This window comes from Pinus tabuliformis, chromosome 3_2 (assembly GCF_031772625.1).
Source record: "Pinus tabuliformis cultivar Carrire ecotype Pingquan chromosome 3_2, CPIR1, whole genome shotgun sequence".
NCBI lineage: Eukaryota > Viridiplantae > Streptophyta > Pinopsida > Pinales > Pinaceae > Pinus > Pinus tabuliformis.
In genome coordinates, this window is record NC_142302.1 from 598446100 (window position 1) to 598473648 (window position 27549).

At 35.6% G+C, this 27549-nt stretch overlaps 1 pseudogene; it reads left to right on the plus strand.

The window, feature by feature from the left end:
• Nucleotides 1–6877: 6877 nt before the first annotated feature.
• Nucleotides 6878–27549, plus strand: part of LOC149182009 (spliceosome-associated protein 130 A pseudogene) — a 49093-nt pseudogene continuing 28421 nt past the window's right edge.

A 27549-nucleotide genomic window follows, 5' to 3' on the forward strand; every position in this document is an offset into this window, starting at 1 on the left:
GCCACAGAAATGCCAGAAAGAGGAAAAGGATGAGAAGCCACCGAAGGCAGAGAAGGGTAATAAGGGTAGAGTAGGAGGAAAGAAGGATGAAGGCAAATAAGGGAAGGATAAAGAAAATGGGAACAATTGTGGTGGTGGTGATGGCGGTGGAGGAAAGAAGGGCAGAGGTGGTAATGGTGGTGGAGGAAAGAAGGGTGGAGGCAGTGAATGCCAAAATAAGGGTGGAGGTGATGGCCAAAATAAAGGAGGTGGTAATGGTGACGGGTCAAATAAAGGAGGTGGCAATGGTGGTGGTGGTGGTGGAAAAAAGGGTGGAGGAGGTGGAGGCAATGAGGGGCAGAAAAAAGGTGGCAGCGGCAGAGGAAGTGAGGGAAAAAACAATGGTGGAGGTGGAGGTGGAGGTGGAGGCAGAGGTGGAGGAGGAGGAAACCAAAATCAAAACCAAGGTGGTGGTGGTGGGGAAAAAAAAATGGAGGTGATGATGGGGAAGGCAACCAAAGCGAGGGTGATGCTAAGATGGAGATGAAGGCAGTCAAGGCAAAATGAATGGGGGAAGTGGCAGCAGTGGAGGGAAGAAAAGTGGAGGAAGCAGCAATGGTGGGGGAAATAGTGGTGGAGGAAAGAAGGGTGGGAAAAATGGGAATGAAGTTGATCTTGAAGTAAGCACTAATGGTTATGGGGATGATGGAAGTGGCACCAATGGAATGCATGGAGGAGTTGGTGGTGGTTACTGTTATTATGTTGGAGGCTATGAATATGGTAATTACAACTTCCACCTAGGGTACAGGAATAATATGAATGAAAAATACATGATGATGCCACAAAGGCCACCATATCCAATGTCGAATCCTAATTATCCAACTGTTGATTATGCCACTCATATTTTCAATGATGAGAACACTAATGGTTGTTCTGTCATGTAGATCATGGTTATGAGTTCATTCTCATATGAAATGTATCTCATGCACAGAAAATGAATGTGTACGCATATGTCTGTGTGGTTGTGTTTCTCTTTGTCTGAATTTATAGCATGTAAGCTTGAACGAGACTGAAATCCTACCGCGGATGAATCGTCTGCACACATACATAGCTATTTTCTTTTCTTCAGCATAAGTATGAATACATGATGGTGTGGTTAACTTAGGATTATGACATGTATGTGGCTCCTAGGACACAAGAGAGAGTCGTTGATGGGGTTGTTCAGAAAATTTTGGAAAGCGTTGTACTTATCCTACTGATGGGATTAATAATAAAGAGCTCTCACATCAATTTGATGTGTGCATGCATGCAAATGGTGATAATTCTTCTGCACTGGAAGAAAAATGGCAGCACAACAAAGCTCAACATTGTTTTAATTTGGCTGAATTTTTTCTTGGGACTAGTATCTGTTTATTGAATTTTGATGTGTTGGTATATAGGTCCATTGTATTTTCGAAGTTTGGCTTGGGGTATCCTCTGTGAATGATATGCACTACTCAAGCTTCAGTACAAAATTGATGGTTTACAATATTATTTTTTTGTCCCTTTGGGACTTGATATTATATTTTCACAATGGTATTGAATAGTTTGGCACTAGTAGGATGCAATGACAAGTGTGATTACAAATAATTTCACAACTGTATTGAATAGCTTCACTAGTAGTGTGTGATGATAATAGTAAATAAAGTGTGATCACAAATAACTTCATAACAGTATTGAATAGTTTAGGGTGCAATGACAATAGTAAATAAAGTGTGATTACAAATTATAAGTATGATCACAAATAACTTCATAACAGTATTGAATAGTTTAGGGTGCAATGACAATAGTAAATAAAGTGTGATTGAAAATTATTTTGTACAGTATTGAATAGCCTGGGACCATTAAGCTTAATGACAACAGTAAATGGAGTGTGATTACAGAGTAATTTGAGTAGTTTTGATAATCAGTTCAAGTTGACTTGGACTTGGTTAGCTTGGCTGAGTTGATTTCTGGTTGAACTAACACAGCCTTCACATTGTTTTGGTGGGCTAGTTTGGTACTGAAGTGGACGACTCAGAACGGGACTTAGGCAGATTGGTACCAAACTACTTGACTCTGTCCCTACTTGGATGAGTACATCTAGGAACCCTCTGTGTGGCCTCTCTATTTTGGAATTTTAAAGTTGTTTAACAAAATAACCTAATCTCTACACCCTAGAAAAATGTTATAAATAATAACCCCACCCCCACTCCGCTCACACCTCTTATTGAGCATTTGGGGTTTTGGAGCAGTGTTGAAATCTTCAACAACAGTTGTGAGGCTTGAGCTTGGATCTGGGTTAACAACTATCTTGAGTTTGATGATTGATCATGATCATGTTGAGTAATGATTTGTATATGTAATAGGTTAATAGCTTGTAGCATGTTTTTGGATTCAAGAGGCCATTTAAAGTCTCATTGATTATGTATTTGTCACTGATATGTATTGCAATCAGCGCTGTTTTGATACATTCATCTTTACATGGAATATAAATGAACAGATTTTGACATATTTCATCTCTAATGGTTTGGAATCCTTAAAATATTTTTTTCATTAGTGTCTAATTATTTTTATTTATTTATAGTGGATTGAGTCATCGAAATTAGAGTGATCCAAGTCAAAATTGGAGTCCAAGATGATCCTGAGGGATTCCGAGTCTGAGCTTCAGTTTAAAAACTATGTAGTGAATAGCCTGAAACGATTAGATGCAATGCCAAAGATAAATTAAGTGTGATTACAAAGTATCTTGAGTAGATCCAGTGAATTGTATTGCAGCAAGAGTAAATGGATAACACATTTTATGGTCACACTGAATGGATTATAGTATACATTATAAGTGCTTTTAGACTTTGACAGAGTAGAGAGACCATACACAAATAGGTTAGAAGCAAATTACAGAGCTTGCACTGGAACTGTATTGCACTGTGAATGATGTACATGTCCAATAAAGTAAGAATAAAATAAGATTACAGAATCAAGTTTCCATTTAGAAATTTTCACTTTTAGCAATGGTATTCTAAAATGCATTGCAGAAAGATGTGAGAGGAAATACAAATTTCAAATACAAATTTAGGTTTAGTTTGGGTAAAGTTGTCACCTGAATCATTGAAATTTTAATGGGCTTTACTGGAACCCGTTTATTGCATATAATTTTCTAGGTGAAATATGGGAAAATTTTGTTTCTTAATTGAAGCATGTGATATGGGGCACTAAGATTGCCCCATTTTTCGGTAGTCCCTTTTTTCTGGTGAGCCCCATTTCTATGCATTGTGATGATTTTTTGTCTTAAATTGGCCAAAATCCCCAGGAGCTAAGTTTCATGTGCAAAGTTCCCCTCACAGGTGGAACTCAGACTTCTGGCATAATTCCAACCACATTTTAAGCCAAAATTGTCCACATTGCCTTGAGTGCTATTTATCCATACACTTAATCGATGCACATTAGATTCTTGGAAGATGTGTAGTTGTGTTCCTAAAGGAGATCAAGTGTTACAAACAGGTTGTCATCTCTGTACATAATTTGTTTCGATACTACATACTTTAGCAACATGCTGAATTTTGTTATTTAAAAAAAATTCTCTTGATTTGAGCAACAAAAATAGGTCTTCATAGTAATTCTACACTTTTTTGGCACCCATGTTCTTGTCATGGCTTGTGAGGCTTGCACAGACAGATTGGATAGGTCCATAAATTAGATGGTTTTCAATTTAGACGAAGACACTCAATAGTCAATGTATTTTGAAAACCGACATTAGTTAATTGCAAATAATGTTACACATAAAAGATGGGAATATTTTATTTTCTCAATTTATTCTGAACAGAGGAGCTCTAGCCATGCTCCTAAGGGGTGGCCAACTGGTAAAGACAAATTGTCATTGTCATCTTAGATAGAAAAGGCTTGTTGCAGATATAAACTAGAAAGTCATGCAATGGAAAGGATCTTATTGATACCACATAGAAGGGAAATTTTTTGGGAACATAAAGCCCAACCATTAAAAAATGGTAATAACAGTATTTTTTCCAGCTATAAGCCTATGCTTTCATGGTGCTGCTCAAGTGATGGGGTTTCTATATTTTCATAGCCCCTTATCCCAAGACATTTATCTCATCGTTTTCTCTTAGCAGATGGGTATACTTGATTGCGAGAAGTGGAAATGCCCTACAGAATTTGAGTATTTTCATTTGTGTCCATTGCATCTGCAACATATATCAACGGCAGCTCCTAAGCAGCACGAAAGTTCAGAGACCTCCCATTGTACTGGGGCTAGAGTAAAAGGGATATTATTAACATGATAACTTATTTTTGTTGACATTCCACAGTGAATACCCATACACAAAACATAACCATGAAGAAACACTTTGCAATCCAAAGAGATCCTCCATACATGATCACAGAATCATAAGATGGTGCTATTACTAGAAGGGAAAAAAATCTGTTTTAAAGTGTTCATTTTTTATTCTGCAAACAAAAGTTTACGGATGTTATGAAGTTGCAACGTTTTCTACAGTTATTCATGAACCATAGCATGGGACTTTCTATAAGGATACATATCTCAAATTCACAGATATAGTGAACCAATAAAATATTTGACCTTTGAATATGTAACCTTGACCTTCACAACCTCGAAGTGAATACCCCAGCTTTAGACGGATCTTTGCTAGTACACATCAAATATCTCAATTTAAAATCAAAACACTAAAAATAGTCCATCTCAATCTCTCTTAGAATTCCGAATAAAGTTCTGACAATAATTATAAACCAATAAAACTACCTAATCAAAACAAACCAAAAAACTCAATTAGCTTACTTTTTTTGTGCAGAAATGAAGATAAAGCATGCGAACCTTCACACTATTGGAGCCTGCTAGATGCAAGAGAGCATACTGCAACATACACCCATGTCCAGTGCTCAACACAAATCGATCCTAGTTAAACCAATAGGGATTCTTGGGATTATACTTCATGAACTCATCATACAATATATGACCCATTGGGGCACAGCCCATAGGCAACCCAAGGTGCCCAGAATTGGCCTTCTCGATAGCATTTATGGCCAGAAAATGGATAGCATTGATCGATTTCTCCACTAGCCCAGCGTTGGTGGCCTCCACCGTCTCAACTATAGCAGCCCAGACGACCTTGGGGGCCGATGATCTTAGGAGCCTCTAGGATGAGCTTCTGGAAGAGCAGGCATCCTTACCATGTGACCGAAGCTTTAATCCTATGAATTTACTAAAGTTGAACCCTGTTGCTGAGGCAGAGGAGCTCAGCCGCTCAGACTGTGGGTCATTATTCAATGTGGTGGCAGTGACAGAGCTTGCAGAAGCCTATGAGACAGTCAAGGAAGAGGGCATAGATAAGGAATCCAAGGACAACCCAGTTAAGATGTGTGACAACTTAAGCTACCCAAATGCTCTAAATTCAAGCTTTGCGTCTGCGACTACATATAACAAATACCTATAATGAGTAGCCTGTCAGGTGCAAGAGAGCATACTCCAACATACACCCATGTCCAATGCTCAACACAAACTGATTCCAGTTAAACCAATAGGGATTATTAGGATTATACTTCATGACCTCACCATACAATATATGATCCATTGGGGCGCATCCCATAAGCAACCCAGGGAACCCAGAATTGGCCTTCTCGACAGCATCGATGGCCAGAAAATGGATAGCATTGATTAATTTCTCCACCAACCCAGTGCTGGTGGCCTCTAGGGTCTCAACTGTAGCAGTCCAGATGACCTTGGGGGACGACAATCTCAGGTGCCTATGGGATGAGCTTTTGGAAGAGTAGGCAACCTTACCATGTGACCGAAGCTTTATTCCTGTGAATATATTGATGCCGAACCTTGCTGACAAGGAATGGGAGCTCAGGCACTCAAACTGTGGGGCATTATTCAATGCGGTGGCAGTGAGAGAACCTGCAGAAGCCTGTGAGACAGTAAAGGAAGAGGGCATGGAGAAGGAATCCAAGGACAACCCAGTTCAGATGCACGGTAGCTTAAGCTACCCAAATGCTCAAAATTCAAGCTTTGCTTCTGCAACTACCTATAAAAAATACCTATAACAAGTAGCCCACCAGATGCAAGAGAGTGTACTCCAACATACACCCATGTTCTGTGCTCAACACAAACTGATCCCGGTTAAAATAATAGGGATTCTTGGGACTATACTTCATGACCTCATCATACAATATATGACCCATTGGGCACAACCCATAGGCAACCCAGGGTGCCTAGAATTGGCCTTCTCGACAGCATTGATGGCTAGAAAACGGATAACATTGATTAATTTCTCCACCAGCCCAGTGCTGGTGGCCTCCAGGGTCTCAATTGTAGCAGCCCAGACGATCTTGGGGGCCGACGATCTCAAGCGCCTATGGGAGGAGCTTTAGGAAGAGCAGGCAAATTTACCATGTGACCGAAGCTTTAATCCTGTCAATTTACTGAAGCCTAACCCCACTGAAGATGTAGAGGAGCTCAGGTGCTCAAACTGTGGGGCATTATTCAATGTGGTGGTAGTGAGAGAGCCTATAGAAGCTTGTGAGACACTCAAGGAAGAGGGCATGGAGAAGGAATCCAAGGACAACCCAGTTCATATGCACGACAGCTTAAGCTACCCAAATGCTCAAAATTCAAGCTTTGCATCTGCGACTACCTATAACAAGTACTTATAACAAGTAGCTTACCAGATCCAAGAGTGTGTACTCCAACATACACCTATGTCCAGTGCTAAGCACAAACCGATCCCGGTTAAACCAATAGGGATTATTGGGATTATACTTCATGATCTCATAATACAATATATGACCCCTTGGGACACAACCCATAGGCAACCCAGGGTGCCTAGAATTGGCCTTGTCGATAGCATCGATGGCCAGAAAATGGATAGCATTGATCGATTTCTCCACTAGCCTAGTGTTTGTGGCCTCCAGGATAGAATTGATCGATTTCTCCACTAGCCCAGTGCTGGTGGCCTCCAGGGTCTCAACCGCAGTAGCCCACCTTGGGGGCTGGCGATCTCAAGCACCTACGGGACAAGCTTCTGGAAGAGCAGGCACCTTGAACATACTTAGGGTTAGATGCACCCAACAGAGCCAATGAACAGAGTTGAAAGAATTACAAATGAGATTATGGTTATAATAGTGTAAATCAAGATTTAGTTGGGTTATTGTTAGTAGTATCTAATGGTCGAAACACATTTAATCATCTAACAATGGATTTTACGGTGAATATTACGACAGAAAGGCAGTTGGGGGAGTTAATTTAAGAGGGAAATGCCTTACAACGTAACAAAACAAGGCATTACACCATCTCTTCTATACTTAGATGGAGAGCACCTCTTGGGCCTGTTAGCACTCTAGGAAAATCTCCTAGGTTGTAGCTCAGAGATGCTTGGAAACATATAAATCTTCAATATCGTTCTTTGAACTATTGGAATGGATTGGGGTTTGGATCAATTCAGATGAACGTTTCAACTCTGTTTTCACTCAGAACATGCATGAACACCCTTAGCTTGACAAGGCTTTCAACCACTAATGCTCAATAGTTTATAGATTCAATGAATAGATGGAGAATCCTGACTGTACCAACAGATACATACAGAAACACATATGAATGGCTAGCTACAAAAATTAAATGAAGCTTACAAATATAATTTATCAACGCAGAGATAAGATGACAGTTATCTGGCATTCGACACAGAAGGAAACATGAATAACCTATTCAAGTGCAAGCTTAGAATAGAGGAGAAGATGGTGATTGAACATGCAACAACAAAAGAATCTTGTATTACTGGAATGAAGATGAGACGTTGGGAGGAATAGAGTATCCACAGTCTCCAAAAGTTGAACCCGTCTTCCTTTGAACTTTCAGCCATTTATAGGTTTTTTACAATACTCTCGAACTCTCTGAGGCTCGAGATGTCTTAATCTATCCCCTCTGTCTTCTAACTACTCGATGTCGTAACTAGACAAACATGAGCTTAGAGAGCTCTGTTTCTAATAAACATGGTAATCAAATTCTAGTAATTTCATCGCATTGTCAGGTGGTTCACTTGTGCTAGCGATGTTCCATGATCATTTCTATTGGTTCAGCTGCATCGTGCTGTTGTTTTTCCCTTTTCAGCCATGCATTTTGTTATTTCAGTTCACTGTCCGACTGTCAAAAATACTGACAAAGCCAAAAAATTTCCTCCCTGGGTGACTGGTGGGAAGTGGGGTACAGGGGCTGCTGGATGGCGTGGATCGATAGTCAGGATGTTGGTCAGGCGATGGAGAACGGAGAATGGAGAGTGCAACAAAAAGGAGATAAATCGAGAGCGGACCCGCCAATATTTATGAGCGCGGGTGTATAATTTTTTGAAGTCTGGCTTATGGTTCGGCTAAAGGTTTTCCTGTGTTTTCCTTTGTATTGCGATAATTGTATGGTACCGAGTTTTTAGAAGCTTATGGCCAAAGCGGAGCAAGAGGAGACATGGACCATCGGAGCTAAAACAGGGGACATTTCCATTAAAATAGCCGCACTGCACCTCAGGGCTAACAGGGCCAATAAATTTTAACAAATTAAAAAATAGAAATTCAAATAAACACAAAACTTTCTATACTTCAGAAATATTAAAATTAAAATAAATAAAAAATTGTTAGAATAATGTAATTACATAATACTTTATTAACTATGTTATTACAACATTAAGTGGCTAGTTAGATAGTTAAAGCACAATTACATCATTTCAACCTATCGTGTTACAAATATAACAAAGAGATCGACATTGTTGGATGTTGAGTATGCATTTTACGATTTTATTCTTTATTGTTCAAGTGTATGTGGCTGTAGCAACAACTTACCATTCTTATCTTTGTTTAACATATTAGTATTTAGGAGCTAAGCAACTAATGAGTAGCCAAGTCATAAAGAAGAGCAAGGAGTCATTGGATGTGTCCAGACAACCAGATCGGACACTACTGCAGAGAGGGGTGTTTTAAGACAATATTTAAGACATTTTTTAGAAAATTGTCTTAACTTGAGACAAAAAAAACTTATAAATTGTCCTAAATATTATCTTTAATCTAGTGTCTCAAATTATTATCTTAAAAAATTGTCTCTTTAAAGACAAGATATAAGACAAGTATTATTGTCTCTTAGGAGACAATTCATTTTTGTATCTCAAGAGACAAATCCCAGTTATTGTCACTATAGAGATGTTATGTCTTTAATCCCAATTATTGTCTCTCTAGAGAATAAAAAATTCTCTTTAGAAACAAAGTATAGAATGTGAATCTTTTTGTTTCTTTAGTGATTAATTCATGTTAGGGCACGATGGAGTCGAGCCACTAACCTCCCTCTTGCAAGGTAGATTTTGTTCCATTGAGCTACCACCCTTTAAATAAATGTATCATTAAGTATTGGGGTTTTCGTAGTGCATTATATTAGATATATTTTTTTGGGATTCAATTGCGTTATGTACGTCATTCAACTATGACCATTTCCATGAGAGATAGTCATAACTGACTAATTTCTCATGATTTTTGAATAGTCCACTTAACACTCATTGCATCGGGTGATGCTCAAAGGAGCGAATAAGTGGGATTGAAACTAGTGAAATGAATCACATAGCGTCAATCATCACTTCCGAGGCTTACACCAGGTAACTAGGACTTCCCATGAGGTCACCCATCCCAGATCGCCTCTGTATCAAGCGCGCTTAACTGTGGAGTTTTCCACACAATCAAGCCCACTTAGCTTGCTACCCCATTTGCAAAACCTTAGCATTGGCACAATACTTGCTAATGTTTTGCAAATGGGGTAGCAAGCTAAGTGGGCTTGACTGTGTGGAAAACTCCACAGTGAAGTGCGCTTGAGCCAGAGGCGATCTGGGATGGGTGACCTCCCGAGAAGCCTTGGTTACCAGGTGTAAGCTCGGGAAGTGATGATTGACACTATGTTATTCATTTCACTAGTTTCAATCCCACTTCTTCATCCCTGTGAGCATCACACGATGCAATGAGTGCTAAGTGGACTATCCAAAAATCATGAGAAATTAGTCAGTTACGACTACCCTATCATCAAAATAGTCATAGATTAATGACTTACTTAACGCAGTTGAATCCCAAAAAATTATATCTAATATAATGCACTACAAAAACCCCAATACTTAATTCAAAAAGAGTTAAGGGAGCTCTACTTGAATGGTTCATGAGGCACAATACTTGCTAAGGTTTTGAAAATGGGGTAGCAAGCTAAGTGGGCTTGATTGTGTGGAAAACTCCACAGTTAAGCGTGCTTGAGCTAGAGGTTATCTGGGATGGGTGACCTCCCAGGAAGTCCTGGTTACCGAGTGTAAGCCCCGAAAGTGATGATTAATGCTATGTGATTCATTTCACTAGTTTCAATCCCACTTCTTCACCCCTGTGAGCATCACTCGATGAAATGAGTGCTAAGTGGACTATTCAAAAATCATGAGAAATTAGTCAGTTACGACTACCTCTCATGGAAATGGTCATAGATGAATGACTTACTTAACGTAGTTGAATCCCAAAAATTTATATCTAATAAATGTATCATCTCGAATAGAAAAGATAAAAACGAATGAGCCAAAATGTATTGTCATATTAGTGAAAACAAATTGTGTTATCTGTTTCTACATGAAATTCAAAGAAAGGAAAAAAATGTACATGGTACTAACTATTAGGTAAACTAGTGGGCTAAATTTCACAACGTTTATTTGTCAACCCAGGGTATATAATATTATCTTATAGCAATAGAAGAAATTTATGTTCAACCCAAAAATTTCTCCATAGTAAAGGGTATAAGTAGACCAAAAGTGCATAGAATGTTCTTCAAATCATGTAGGCAACAGAAAAATGTGAGTGCATTGACCCATAGGTATTTTTTTCTATGAAATTTAGATATAAAGAGACTTTTTACACTGAAAATGTAAACATGGAAACACATACAGTAAAATATGGAGAAGCTTAATGGTAGAAACTTTCAGACATGAGAAGTAAAATTGCAACTACAATTGATTAGCATCAATGTATGGGTTGTTGTAAGGAAATTTTTTGACATGGGAAGTAAAACTACAACTACATTTTATTAGCATATGTCTGAAAGTAAAACTGTAGCTACATTTGATTAACATCAACTAGTGGTTGTTGTAAGTAGTACATAAACCATAACCCACAAAACATGAATTAACTGAATGGAATTTGAACATTAACAGATGGCAAAGAAAATTCAATTATTGAGGGCCAACCTTCAAATACTCAACTTCATCATCTAGATCTATATAAAAACTCAAAAGAAAATCTTAGAAGGCTTAACAAACTATTTGGATTGAAGGCTCAACATGTGATGTTTATTTTAAATAAGTGAATTTTTAGATTTAAAATGAGCAAAGAAGAAACGATGAACAATAATGTTAATGCATTAAGGAATTAATGCAACTACTAGAAGTGCATTAAAAGGTAGATGAAAATGATGCGTGGTCAACTTTATTAAAAAGACTACCCAAAAAAAATGATAAATAATAATAACATATTGCAGTCTTCCAAACCATACTTAGAATAACATCAAATAAAAGAAAGATAAATCCAACAAGCTACAATCGATGTTTTGAATTTATAAATATTGGAAACCTTATTACAGACACAACAAATATTCAGGTATAGATGCATCCCTTTTCTATTTCTATATTCATTACTTCTCATGACAGTTTACTTAACTTTCGATGTCTCGTCCAAGTGATCATTACACCTATACCAAGGAAGTGAAAGGGAATCTTAATTTCATCCCATGAACCGAAGACAACCCATTTTATCATTAGAACATGGTTGTCATCTATACCAGTGTTTCATCTTCTAACAATGAGAATGGTTCCACCAAAAATCCCCACTAAAGATTGTATCGAAGACCTTCCGTAAGGTACTGAACTAGTACTAATGACATTAGGATAAATATTTATGTTGATTGAGAAATGTGGTGTTTGTGACATCTTGAAAAAGCACAAACTACATGGTGGCACTCTTCAAGCCCCTAAAACCTGACACATATGTTTTTTCTATTTTTGTTTCAAGAAGACTCAGACTAACTACTATCTCCCATGGCTCTCTAAGATCACCTTAGTGGTGTTATATTCATAGGTGAATTTCTCACCCAAATAATTCTCCCAATGATGTTTTTCTGAGTGGGTGGAATGCCCCAACCCGCCTATGCAATTTTAGGGATTTCTAGATTGCATTTATGCGCCTATAGGGTGTTATCCATAAAAAAATTGTCAACAAAGTTCTCAAAATTAGGACTGGGACCAAGTGATTTGAGGCTTTCTAGATTGCATTTACGTGCCTATTGGGGTGTTATCCATCTAAATATCTCAAGGAATTTCACTAAATTAGGGTTGGAAAAAAGTAACTAAACATCCAATGAGGTACATCAACGTCCAAAGTCCTTATCTTAGGTGCCAAATACTGGGCCATAGAATTCAGGATTACCCCATTATGGTTAGACCTAATGGCCCAACTACTTAATTAATTCTACTCCTCAGCGCCAAGATCAAAATGTTTCTCAAGGCACCTGAAAGAAGTAAAACTCTTAAAGAAAGTGGTGCTAGAAAAGAATGCCCAACTAGCTAAGTTGACCACTGCAATAGTGTCAATTTCTAGTAAGCCCGCAGTTTCAGCTACTGGGGAATACTTGTATTGAATCAAGTCTCCTAATATGGAAAATTGGATAGAAATTTATGGGCTTAAAGGTGTGGCTTCACCACAATCGTACAATGCAAGAGAATATGGGCTACGTCACTACCTCTTGAATGCCAAGAATGTATGCACCCCTATAAAATCGATACTTCATAACATTAGAAATATGATCCCTAGTTTAAATATTTTATGTTTACAAAAGTTAAGATAATTGTATTTTTACTTCAAATGGTCCTTAATGCTATTTTAAGTTTGGTCAAATTATTTCTAGTCATATGGATGCCAAGAGGGAGAATGTTTCTTTAGTTTCTACAACCTTTCTTTAGTTGTGGTGTGGGACACAAACCCATTACATAGATTTCTACAAATCATGTTGAAATTACATGGTCAAATGTTCAATCTCGCTAACATTTATGCGCCTACTCATGCTAAGGAAAGCAATGAGTTTCAAAATTGTATGACTGACAAGTTGCTAGATTCTCAGGGGCTAGTTTGCAAGAATGCCCATAGAGTTGAAATCTAGATGATAATTAAGGTATGTTTGCCAACAAAATTCCCTAGGAAGAAGAGGTCACTAAGTGTTAGATCATGAGAGATAAATAAGGATCAAATGGAAGCAACAACAAAACCTAAATTTGTAAAAATCACAAAAAAATAAAGAGAAGAGAAGACCATGAAAAAACACATTAAGAAAAACAAAAACACATAAAGAGAAGAGAATATCATGAAACACGACATGAAACTAAAGAATATGGCATAAGAGAGAACTTATCTCCTTATCAAATAATGTATTTGTACAATATTTGTATGCACTGTGAAGTGGGACACCCTCCCTAAGAGGGGTTATAGATCCATTAATCTAGGTTGGTCCCAACCACTTAGATATAATATAATAAAGAGTTCACTAGGATATATTTTAAGTGAAAACCCTTGCTACACTCGAACAATATAGAAGATAAGTCAACTCGTAATCTTACAAATTTGTGAGTGGAAAATGCATCAAAAGAGTTGAGAGTAGTGGCCCTTTGAAAACAAGCAGCTTAGGCTTGTTAGAGTCAATATGAATCACTATACATAGCTGAGTAGGACTCACATGACCAACTACAATGTCTAATATAAAGGTACCAACCCTTTGAATATATGAAGAATGTATCCAAATAAGGTGGATTGGATACCAAGAAAATCACCATCTAAAACCATTGTAGTCCAATCTCCAAAGCATACAACCATATGTGTACCATATGAACAATCCATCTAGTCCAGTAGATGAAGTGTCCATGAGTCTTCAAGAAAACCCACTAAAGGGGCCAAGAAGGGTTTAAAGCCCTATAATAAAGGTGATCCAAAAACTTTAATTGAATGGCCCTTAAGGTAAATGCCATCAACCATTAATCTCATATATTAACTAATGAGCTATAAAATCATGTGCCAAGCAATTCTTCAGAGCATATAATTTCAAGTGGGCCTTCTTGGGAAGCCCTAAAGGGGAAGAATCTCAAAAACCCTTAAACATTTGTGCAAATAAGATGATCTATACACTTATTGGTCAATGTTGTAGTAAGCACTTGAAGATGAGTGAAATCCTAGGAGAAATGAGATAACTTGAAAAGTCAAGATGAAAACCCTTAGGGTAATAATATCCACCAAAAACTTTGGATCAACTCCAAATAACGTTGGAAATGACTACAGTTGCAAAAAATACCAACATGAGTAGCCAACACAGAAAGACATAATGTTGGGTGCAAAAATTTCCATAGTTAAGGTAGAATATGGACACAAAACAACCCTAAATAGGGAGTCTTCTAGCCAGGAAAAAAAACCCATAAAACAACCCCAAAACTTATTTAATTCATAATTTTAGACTTCCTCCAGATACAAAAAATACTAGTGAGATCAAGAAGAAACCCTAAAAGGTAAAAGTGTGTCAGCCTCTATGAAATCTCAAATAGGAGGGAAAAATTTTAAAATAACCATAGAAAGTGCACATGAAAAAGAAGGATATAGCCCATCAAATATATGACGTTGACCCTTTAGGATATGTATGAATCATGTAATAAGTGTTTCAAAGGATGAAGGATCATCCCAATAGAAGGACACACAAAATACAAGAGATCCAAAAATAAAGGACAAATACCAATCACATGTAGAATACCAAGCATAAAAAGGGAGAACCACTCAATAAGGGAGAGGAATCCCACACCAACTCTAATACTATATTGATATTAGAAGATATAAACAACGATCGAATGTAACCAACTAGAAAGCCCTTCATTCACATACACCATAAACACATACATGTAACAAAATATGAACCCATGAATAAGAGAAACATAGGTTGTGGTGCCCACATGCTAAAGAATCACACAAGAGAACATGTAACCAATGATACAAAAACTTATGTGTAAAAATGTTGGTGTGTCTGTATTTATACACACTTTAAAATGGGGTGCCCTCCTATATAGGGGTTATGGACTCACAAATCTAGGTCAACCTTAACCATCCATATATAAAATAATGAAGAGTTTGACTATGCCATCTTTCAAGATAAAACACTATACACACTTAAAATACACACAAGACATGTCAACCCATGGATTTATGTGAAGATTACACATCTCCAACACTCGAGCTACATTAAATTTAGTAAAAGAGTGTGGAATATTCTTCCAAGGTTATAAATGAGAAAGATATGTTATTTTAGAGGAAAGATGCCATTAACTGTTAACCATTTCAATACTTTCCTACATGGATATGCGAGACAAATCACAATTGTCAAGCATAAGTTCCAATATGAAGGTTGAATTTGAATATCTTAATAATAATATATAGTTAAACCTATTTGACGAGGTATTTCAAGCTTATGTAGCCAATCTCTGGCAATTTTTACAGGTTACAACGTGCATAAAGCTTGAGGGATTCAATAACAAGACAAATTGGATTAGATTAAATATAGAAATATATCAAGATAAGCTTGTTTTAAAATGCGTCAAATCCATTAATAGATATAATAACTTATTAACCTAGTACTTATTTTTGGGGAAACTGTAGTAGAGTAGAGGTTAATTCAATTGGTACTGTCATAGGGGAAAAGGCTTTATCTATGAAACACACAAAAATTTGAAACATTTATTCTGGTATTGTGACATTTTGAAGTTTTCTTAGGACAAGGTGTATAAGCTTTGTAGCCAATTCCTTCATATTCCTTATAGAGTGGCCTTATTAGGAGACAAACTCCCTTGAACCATTGAATTTGGTGCAACATGGAGAATCACTAGAATAAAAGTTGTCTTTTCTATTTGGAAAAGAAGCATTGGGACTAAAAATTTAAAAAATATATCCATTTGAAAACAAATTTCTAGGTTCAAAATCTCAAGAAGGATGTGGCACATTTGTGAAAATCATTGTATTTATAGGGAGGGAGCCTACACTATGAACATGGATCCTATTACTAACCTCTTGGCTCCCTTCCAGCTACCAATAGTTACAATACTCTTAATGAAGGCCTTGATATTACATCAATAAGGAGGTGAGAGAAAAAAAAAGAAAGGCACCACAACTGCACCCCTAACCACTGAAATAGAATGACATATACCATTAGTGGGTATTAACACTCTTTAATGCAAAAAAACTCCAACATGACAGAACTAAAATGATAGGTGGGAACCCATTATCATGGATCTAGTTCCTACAAGATTGTTGGGTGCCAGCCTGAATAGGATATTTCTCAAACAAATAATGTTTGTATTAAGAAAACTTCAAAAAGAAACCTTAGAACATATAATATACTTCCCTTTATAGGCAAGTTGGATCCAAAATGGGGATGATCAAGTATGACCTTGTCTCCCTTATTTAATAATATATTATCTATTAACTACCTGAAAATTAATATGAAAAAACATAACAATAATTCGCAGTACATAATATTCCACTACAACCTCTAAAAACCATGATTTCACCTCCTATGGAAGAGGAGAATCATGACACTGATGACAAAAATATTGAGGAAAATCTTTTCTTTAACAGAGGAAAAATAATAATAGAGAAAAAATAATAGGAAGGAGATAAGAAATCATAGAAAAAGGCAGCCACACCATGAAGACTAGAACTATAGAATAGGAGCAACTATTGTACTTGAAAATGAAGCAAACAAGACAAAAAGCAGTAATTTTGCTTGAAATTCAAACAAAGAGGAGGTAGATAAGGCAAAACAAGGTTGTATTGAAATGAAAAAGGACCATCCCTTTTAATCATTAGTATATATGAGACTCCAAAAAATAGGCTACATTAGTTGGGATGCTACGCTTGTCCTTTTGAATCCAACTGAAATCATGGCTTCATAAAAAATAAATGGAAATTAATTGATTACTTGACCAAATTTAATAAAATCGATCCTTAAACAAGAGGAGATGGCAATATAGTGAGTCAATAGCTTAAGTGGAGTAAAGGAAATCCTTCACTGATGAAGGATTCAATCCCAAACTAGTTACTTGAAATAAGGAAATAGAAGTACAAACCATCCCCATTATTATCAAACTGAGAAGAAAGTGTAATTGATAGAGAAATTTAATCCTTTAAATGGGAATTAGGAAGAATAACTATTTTCATATGATAATTAGGCATAACAACTCAATAGCATACTTCCATAGCCACCTTCCACCTTACAATTAGGGATGATAAAGAGATCATTCTTATCTTTAGAAACCTGGAAGAAAAATTTAAGAAGTCATAGCCTCATGCAAATGTTGCAAACTTTCATAAAAAATTCACTAGTAAGAGACCAACAAGAAAAGTACATACAAATTCACTCTCCCCCATCGTACTAGATTCATCAATCAATGGGGAATGTCCAATAATACGAATTCCATCTACGCAGACATGAAAAGGAGAGATACATCTTTCAAAGCATAGTTATTCAATTTATAAATGAAGCAACACATTGATGGCATTAGTAGTAAGTAAATAAGCAAGTTCAATACACCTAATCACCAACATTGAGAAATAGAACATCACCCACTACAAGATCAAAAATGGAAACTGCAAATCTTCTTCCACCCTTAATCACTTAAAAAAAAATGCAAATAATGTTTGATCATAATAATGAAACTTCAAAGACTATGGAAAATGGTGATATGCACCTGAACCTCAATGTTCTCTTCTCCTCATTCAAATTTTGGAATTGGGGTGATTATCTATAATCACTAATTGCTAAAATTTAAATTTCATTATCATCAAGATGTGCATAATCATATTATAAAAGTCAATAACAAGAAGTACACAAATCTAGGATAATCTAGTTAAAAGTGAGTGGTTTCTTTTCTTTTTTTATGTTCTAATGGAGTTGCATTTTATGTCTCAACTTTCTATGCATTTCTCAACTTCTATTATTATACATTTAAATTATTTTAGAAAAAATTATACATCGATGAAAACGATGATCCGTAAGCTTAAGTTTTGAATGAAAGGCTAGCTAAATACTTTTTTGTTTTGTGAAATATATACATTGCACAATTTTACTGAAATAAAGGGTTGGTGTTTGGTTATTGAAGTAGTCAAATTCAATTGTGTAATCATAATTTATAGCTACAAATGATTTCACAATAATATAAATTATAACATGACAACAAGGAGAATTGGGAAAAGAATGGAAATTTTAAAAAATTGTTGAACTTCGTTTGATTTATTAATTTTCTTGAGGTTGAAATTTAAAAATCATGGATGTGGATAGTTCATTGTTTTTTCTCGACTGTAAAATTTGAAAGGAACAATTATGCATAGTCTTCTGTTGAGACCACAACCAACAAAGAAACAAAACCAAGACACCATGACTATAGAATATAAGCACACCTATCAGAATTTAGTACATATGCTTATATATTGTAAAATAGTCAAAAAATATTGCTTCTTTTGGCATAAAATCTAAATCTAAGACATGTCTAGTCTTGGCCACAAGACAGACCCATGAAAAAATTGCAAAAGCTTCCACCACATTTAGAGAAATATTATTTTCCCTTAAGGATTTTCCTAAGGGACGGAGACAACACTCAAGACAACAGAATAAACTATCAATGAAACAAAAAATAAAAATACAAATGTTAAGATTAAATAACATATATTCATTTATCATTTATTTTTAACACCGATCCATATGAATTAAAATCAAGGGTTAAAAGTGTTGCTTATTAATCCTTATATTATAGCTTCATGCAAATTTACAAATGGAAAATATATATCTACAAATGGGAGAGATTTAGAAACCTTACATGGCATATTATTAGTTAATAATAGTGAAAAATGTCTCTATTGGAGAGTGTTTGACACCCTAAGCATGGAGTGTCTCAAGGAAGGTTCAAAGGTTGACTATGTACTCAGCCAGCCTGTTAAAAGAGTGATGTCAATATTGAGAAAAGTGAACCGAGATGAAAAAGGCTTGAAAACATTCATTTTCATGGTGAAATTACAGGTCCCTAGCTCAGAGCTGCACTGCGTTGTTTTCTACTATTTGACCAACTAAATCACACTCCAAGTGATCTTTACTATTTTATCCCCAAAGATGATATTTTTAGTAATAAAATGTTCAATATCTTGAAATTCATGGTGAAGGGCTCTTGGATCATGAAGGCCATCTTTGGGAAATTCTGTAGTCTTCCTGTTGGGGAAGGCGTGAGGTGTAACTATATATAGCGTTTGAATTATCTTGAAATCTAACATGGACATGAAAGTCTGCCACTGCATATGGCATTTTTGGTGGACTCTCGGGTCTCAGGTCGAGGATGAGTTTTGAGAGAATCTCTTCGGGGTGTTAGTATTTCCTAAAAATAGATGGTTCTTATGAGTTATTAGAATTTCTCAAAAAAATATGGCTCTTATGGGCTATTAGCATTTCTTATAAATTGATGGTATCTTCCACAAGGCTGGATGTCATTACCAATGAGGATTGGTGTGGTGGAAAGACATCATGAGAGAATGATCAGGAATCGGGTTTTCAGTATGAAAATTAAGGAGGGGTTTGTGACTTTGAAAGAATGTCCATTCCTAGAAGGTCAAAGATGAAGTTGTTAAGAAGGAAGAAAAATCCAAGCATAAAACATCCATATCCATCCTAACAACTTAGGCTACTAGTACATAGGGAAAATTCCATGCATCAGGGTTCGTCATCAAGGGAGTTGTTAGGAGGGGATGAGACTATAAAAGGAACTTAGGTCTCCCATCAAACCAACTACTAGTTTAAAATAAGGTACATTGTGGGGAATCCTTTCAAGCTACATAGTTTTCCTATGAAAGAAAAACCAATGGGCAACACCTACAACATATATGAGGGTTGGGAATGGTTCTGAAAAATTGTATAAAAATAAGCGATGAATGATCATATTATATTAAGGCACATTTGATAGATTGAAACCCTAAAATAAAATAGAAATGGAGAGTGGTCATGCACCTCTTTGATTCCATCCTCTACAATGTCGATGTTCTTCATACTATAAGAAGGATGTTAAACTAGCCCTATAGACTGTAAAAATGTGTAGAAACAACCCTCGCAGATCATGACAAGACCACTATTGGTTCAACAATGGGTGTGCGTAGGCCACTAGCATCCATACCGCACCTATCTACTATATTGTGTGTATATTCTCTATGATTTCATATTCTAGTACTATCAACAAACAACAACATGGGCCATTTAAAAAAAATATACTAATTGCATAAATTCCTTTTGAATTACACCACATTTCTACTATCACTGTATACTAGTTTACATTTTAACATTTCACAAGGAAAACACTTATCAACATATAAAAACAACATTACACTTAAAAAGTGCACATAAAAATTTGAAATTAATTATATTTTTGAAGTTTGAAAAATTTCCCTTAATTATGTTTTCCCAATGTCAACTATTTTACAAGTTCAGATGAATTCCAATTATGTTATTGAACTCATATTTGTGCTCATTGTGCCTAAATTGTTCACTAAATGATTATTAGAAAACAATTGATGATTAAGTTATTCATGAAGTGAAATGTCTAGGAACAATGAATTACATGACACATATATGTTATTTTTGTGACATTCAAAAGATCCTTAAGGAAAGTGTGAATGTTATAACTGTAAGCAGTAATTGAAGGCTTAATAACCTAGCATAGATATGAACGTAAGATAATGATTGGGTAGTCTAGTAGAGTTATGAAAGTCAAATAATGACCACTCCTATTTGAAATTTGGTACTTACAGATGATTGTAACACAAATGACAACTTGATGTTTGACACACTTCATTTCACCAAAATAAAAAAATGGAGACTACCATAGTATTGCACTCGAAATTTAAGATAAATGCATCTCTTTTCTATATGTATCTCCCTTCAGAGCTATCATTAGTGAACTACGATTTTTGGTTATTGTTAGATAGTATTACATTATAGTCATCAACTATTTGGATTTGATGTTCAATTGATTTGGCATACGTTCATATACAAGGTGCTTCTCTCACAATCAAATGAAAATAGATAAATATAATAGCTCATCCCATATCCTTCTAATTTCATCATGAAAGTGGCTGAAAATTAACAACTACTACTAACAGGAACTATCCACTCCATCTATTTCTTGCCGCCAAATGCAAAAGACTCACTTATCTAAAGGCCTAGTTACCCAAAGCACAATAGAAATTTTGAGTCAATAAGACTAATATTAAAAATAAATAAGTAAATTGATGTAGTACTAACAAGTAGGCAAGTTTTTTGATGCAAAAAATATTGTCACATGACAAAACACTATCTTTTCTACTTCAAACTGAGGCACTTCGAGACAATTATGTATTTGTAAGGTTCTAATTTTGTACTAATTTTCATCTCCTTTCAATTTGCAGTCGGATTGAGGAAAATGTGATATTGAAGATACAAAAACATCTTCTAGTAGTGGTCTACAACCCCACCTTTGACATATAGATTTTATTCAGTGCAATTTTTAAACATCAAGCATACATTTAGCAGGGCTCTACTCTACTGCAAAGCCTCCAAATGTGTTAGATGTTCACATGTAATTATTTCATAAATTATAAAACACAATTGTGTGAGTAATGTCTTTCTCGATTGACAAAAGCGGATAGGTAATATAGCCCCTAACAGGGTGCAAGTACTACCAGGTGATATTCCCCATTCTTTTGAATGAATGCAAATCACACAAAAGAAGTTTGGGTTAGGTGCATGTCCTAGGTGACTTTGCCCAAATAGATAACCCCCACTCTTGGTTTCTAAGTTGAAGGCCACTAAATTGAATGTCATTAAAGGTTCCTCTGTAATTCTAAATCTGGGGTTGTTAGTCACATCATAATAAGAGGAAGCCTTTTGCGGAGGTTTCTAATTCAAAATATCTACTCAAGTTGGTCCTTAATTCAAGACAATATGAATTAACATTCTATAAATATTTATAAGAAATTAGAAAATGATAGTAGGAAATTTGATACTATGCACTTCACATATGAAATAAAAATTAACTTGCCACTATTTTATAGTCAACATAACCCTTTTTAGTTTCTCTACTTTACTGACAAATTCGGCTTTAACAAATTTGTAAAACCTGTATCTTGACTCAAGAGTAGCTATTGTATATTATAGCATATTCTTTTCACAACATCACATTGACCATCCATACCTCACAATCAAGAGAAATATGACACCACTGCACCTTTTTTAACACTCTGGATCAAAGAATTTTCCATTTCAATGTTGAGATGTAAAATCATTTTGATAATGATCTCCTCTATTATTAAATGTCTAATTCCTAGCTTAATTTGCATTCAAGTTTGACACTTCGAGCTAAATTATCCAATTGAACCCTACCATATTACCATATGAGTTAATGATAAAATAAAATATTGACATATTACCCATATATAGTACATCAAACGTAGAACTTGCTAATATTTGAGGATCAACAACATAGCTTCACCTATTTAATCTAGAACTAGACTTTTAATTCATCCCCGTCTAGATTCTACAATGTGTTCCAACACAACCTTCCCATAATCATAGCAATGATGAGAGGTAAAACCAATATCAATTCCCTTTTATCATTAAGGAATTTGACTTGTAATTTGTATCTGACAACCAAAACTATCCATTCCAGAGTAGATTCTTTTGGTAATGTAACTTCAACTCTGGCCCTAATTCTATTATGACTAGAGATTATCCATAATTAATAATCATCACCTTCAAATAATCCTCAAGTAAAATCGATGGAATTAACCTTAATATTATGATCAATTTTTTTAAGGATTTTAATTTGAATTTAATTTATCTTACAATCAAAATTTAAAGTCAATTCTATGGGACCAAATGTTATTGCATATTGTGAGTTACAAATTGATAATGACATAATCTAACACTCTGGAGACTTTTAATTTGACTTTAATTTATCTTACAATCAAAATTAAAAGTCCATTCTATGCGACCAAATGAAATTGCATATTTCCTTGGTAGTGTTAGTTACAGATGGTCAATGGCATAATCTATCACTCTAGATATAGTCAAACAATTGTTAGGAGGCCAGGTCAGGACAAGGTATTAGTATCAACGCCTTGAAGAAAAGGAGGTCCCTGTCTTTTAAATCCACTCGACAAACTAAACAAAGGGAATCCTAAAGTATGAGTGTGTATTAGAGTCATACTAAACAAAGGGAATCCTAAAGTATGAGTGTGTATTAGAGTCATAGGTTTTGGACTCTGGAACATCTTGACAAAGCCAAAGAGAAAGAGGATCACTCAGACTTCAAAAATAATCACAATGTAACTCTGCAAATTAACATACTTAAAAAGTACTCAGCATTTCAATAGAAAATGATATTTTCATGAGATGTCCACTTTATACTATATAAACATGAAAATAATCATAAATTCATGTAATAATATCAGTGTTATTGGGCAGATATATAATTTTACATACACTTCAAATCATCTAATTTACAAAACTTCCATGTGCAGACTTCAAACTCTATGGATGATGGAACATGGCATGAGTGACGAAAAAAACTTAAAAGTAAATGTCCATATAATGATAGTCTCGTTCTATTATTTTCTTTATCATTCTTGGCTATCGGGTAATGAAACCCGATTCTTGGCTATCGGGTAATGAAACCCGATTGTTGGAGTAGTCCCAGGAGTACGATGAAATACTGATATAGAGACTGATAAGGGAATTTGTTTATAGGATAACTGAAAGAAACAAAAAAGAAATTATGTCTAAGATTAAAGTAAACAGAAAGAAGAGGTTTTTTTACAAGTGACGTGGTAGTTCCCAATCCAGTAAAGAACAAGAAACAAAATTAACTTTAGTAAAGAACAAGAAGCAAAATTAACAATACAAGAAGTAAACGATAACCACCATTAGAAACGAATGAGAGAACAATCTATACAGGGAATCTCCTTTCCAAACTAACATAATACATTTCTTCTCATCTTCCCATATCATTTGAAAACATATACACCCCACAAGGAAACAAAATAAATTTTTAAAAAGAGCTCTCTCATTCTACACGAAAATTTTAAATTATCTAAGTGGCACGGTTGTGAGTGCTGCAACCCTTAAACATTTTTTGGATAAAAGAATATCGATCTGGATATTATGGCGAGATAAATTCCCAACAGTCCTCAATTGTTTCCTTTACTATCTAAACTAAGTGTAAATATACAGGACGAACTCCAAGCTTTTTCAACTGGAACAAAACCTTGGATAGGCTAAAACCTGAAAATATAGGAAAATAAAATGAGCGAAGGAAATTCTGGCACCTGGAAATTTGGAAGGAACAATAAGGGGGAAAAAGGAGAAGAATGTCATTTTCATATCTTGCTGAGTAAATGACCCTCCAACAAAAAGATGGGGACAATGAATAACAATTTCGTTAATAAAACAATTCCAGGGTTTGTTGTATTGAACGGTATAAAAGGGCAAAAAAAACTAAAGGGAAAACGGTTAGGCAAAATAGGGGTTTATTGCCTGTAATGAACGTCTCAACTCCCACTTGCAAGGGACTCAACCGAAAATCCTTTCCAGCCTTAATTTTTTTTTATGTCCAACACTAAAGGAAATCCATTAGCTATTAAGATGGAAGCCCTAACTTGGTTAATCCGAGACATGTAAGGGAGGCGGTCTAATAGAATTACTTGAAGAGTGATGATACTAGCACTTGGGCACTAGTAAATTATCTCTCACAACAATCCACCGATATCCCATAGTGTCAAACAAAATAAAACCATGATTCAAAACGGGACTGAATCACGAAAAGCAGGGAAGGAAAAGAATGCAACCAAAAAGCGAAGGTATAATTGTTTACCTCAGAACAACTAAAACTGGGGCAAGTGAGAAATTATATTTTAGTGTATGAAAGGGACATCACCACTAATATTGGGTTGAATGGTTGGGTTTTCTTCTGAGAACCACTAAGAAACGAGCCCCTCTTGCCCACAGGAGGTCAAGAATGAAGGATTTTTCATGCCTTTTCCCGAAAACAGTTGCCAATCAAATCCTGCGCATAGAAACTATTGGATGCTTTAGGGTTCATGTGTATGGATGTTGTTTAATCCATAGCCAATATCTCTATGTCTCTAGGGAGTCTCTAGAGACTTCGAAATCAGAGGAAATATCATAGAATACACATTATAATAAGAATATTCGCCATGAGACTTTCGAGAGAGTTAAAAAACGTTTTCATGAAAAGTTGAGTAATTGATGCTCATTTTTTTCCACATAAATTTCCTAAACCTTAAGTATTATTTATTAGCAGTATACCAGCCACAAGCCAAATTTCCACAACCATGGTTAGGTGTGATTGTTACATGGGAAAAAGTAATAACAACATGTGAAATGGAATAGGAATCATATTTTTTACTATACAAGGTGCCAATGTCTTAGTAAGTAATGAAAATTGCTATATAAATGAATTGCATATTCTAGGACTTATGGGTAACCAATAACAATATACGTCTAAGGAAATTTTTGGTGGGGTACTACTCATCTCCCTTTTAATTCCTATTTAAATACAATGGTATTGTAGGGTGGAAATTTAATTCGATACACACCCGACTTGTGTTGGGGGAGATTGTTGGACATTGGATAAACCAATGGTCTCCATGTGTTTCGTGTCATTGGACTAACCGCCTCTTCTGGGTCTTTATCTTTGGCAATGCGATCGTTGACTAACACCTGTGGGTTTTGGTGTAATGGAAAAACTCCACAGGGTATGAGAGCCTGGACCCAGGTTTGATTCCCCCGAGTTGCGTTTGAGGGGGGGTGTTGAAAGAATCATCCCACCTCTATGGAATCCGTAATTTCCACCCTGGGGATCCTAGTTTCTGGGTTGTAACATTTACCAATACCTGCGGTTTTTGGTGTAATGGAAAACCTCCACAGGAATAGGTTGAACTTGGAGAATGGCGTGGAATGCTGCAAATTTGATGTCCTAAATTTTGATTATCATAACAAATTATTGTCCATAAATGGATAAAGTTTAGCATACAACTATGTCTTTGGCATTAGAGGTGGCTAATGGATCCTCATGGAGGCTTTGTGGGGAGGATAATATGTGCACAATATGTGGAATTCATGTACTCTTCACCTACAATGTGAATTTTCACTCCAGTCACTAAGGGCCTTCAATCTTTTCACTTTTATTTTTCTTCTATCCGTCTTGCCTCCCCATATTTTGGGTGATTATTTACACAAGACACTTGTGTTTTATATTCATGTGAGAATGATTTTCTTGTTGCAGGTTGCTTGAGTTATTAAAGGGTTTCAAAACATCGATCAATTTGGAGAAGCATACTATGGTTAATGCTCTGAGAAACCTGTAATCAAGTCATTTTGTGTGTTTGATTTTGTAATTTTACTTCTATTGTATTAGCTATTGGTTTCAAATATTTGGATTAGGAAGAAGATATTATCCCTTCAATTCCCATGTGCTTTCAACCATATTAGATGATATCAAAGGATTTCTAGAGAGAATAAGAAAAATGGTATTTATATTTCTTTGGTGAGGGAAAAATCAAAATGTTCCACTAGTTCGGCTAAAGACATTAGCAAAACAAAAATATGAGGAAGGATGGTGGTTAGAAAAAATAATCTATTTTGGGAAGTCTTTGGTAGCTTAAATACCATGGAGAGTCATCTCCATATATTGGTGGAGTCAAAGGAAGACAAGCAACATTGTAGAGAAGGAAATGGCGAACAAGTAACAGTGGAGATAGATCCATGTGTTGGGTGCCAAAATGAATTTGGACTACCAGGACTAATAGAATTGGTGCAGGGAAGTGAAATTTTCAATTTTCACTCTTCATCACATAATGGACCATGCAAATACTTCTATTTGGTAGCAAAGGTGGAAGAAGGAAAATGCTCTAGTGTTTGTAGCAGATGAAGCCATCAAGTGGGATGATTTTATAGAGGAGTCATGTCAAAATTTTAGACGAGGAAGATATAGTGGTGTGATAAAAAAACCAAATTTGGGTTATGAATCTACCATGATGGGTATCAAGTAAATTTATCATTTGATCCTTAAACAAAGACTGGTGGTGGAAGAAGTTATGAAAGGTTAATGCACTCGAAAAATTCCACAAAAATAATGGCTACTCTTAATGAAGAAATTACTAACATGGAATAATTTGGAGAAACAATCTAAAAATGAGCCTAGACTATGCATTATTTGTAAGGAATATGATAAAAATTTAACTCATTTGATCATAAATGTCCTTATGTAAAGCAATTGCGACAAAAGGTGGATCAGTTCTTAAGTTTTAAGAATGTTTGGGAGGGAGTCTCTCTGTGAAAATGTTAGGGGCTAATATTCGCAAGTGGGCTAATTT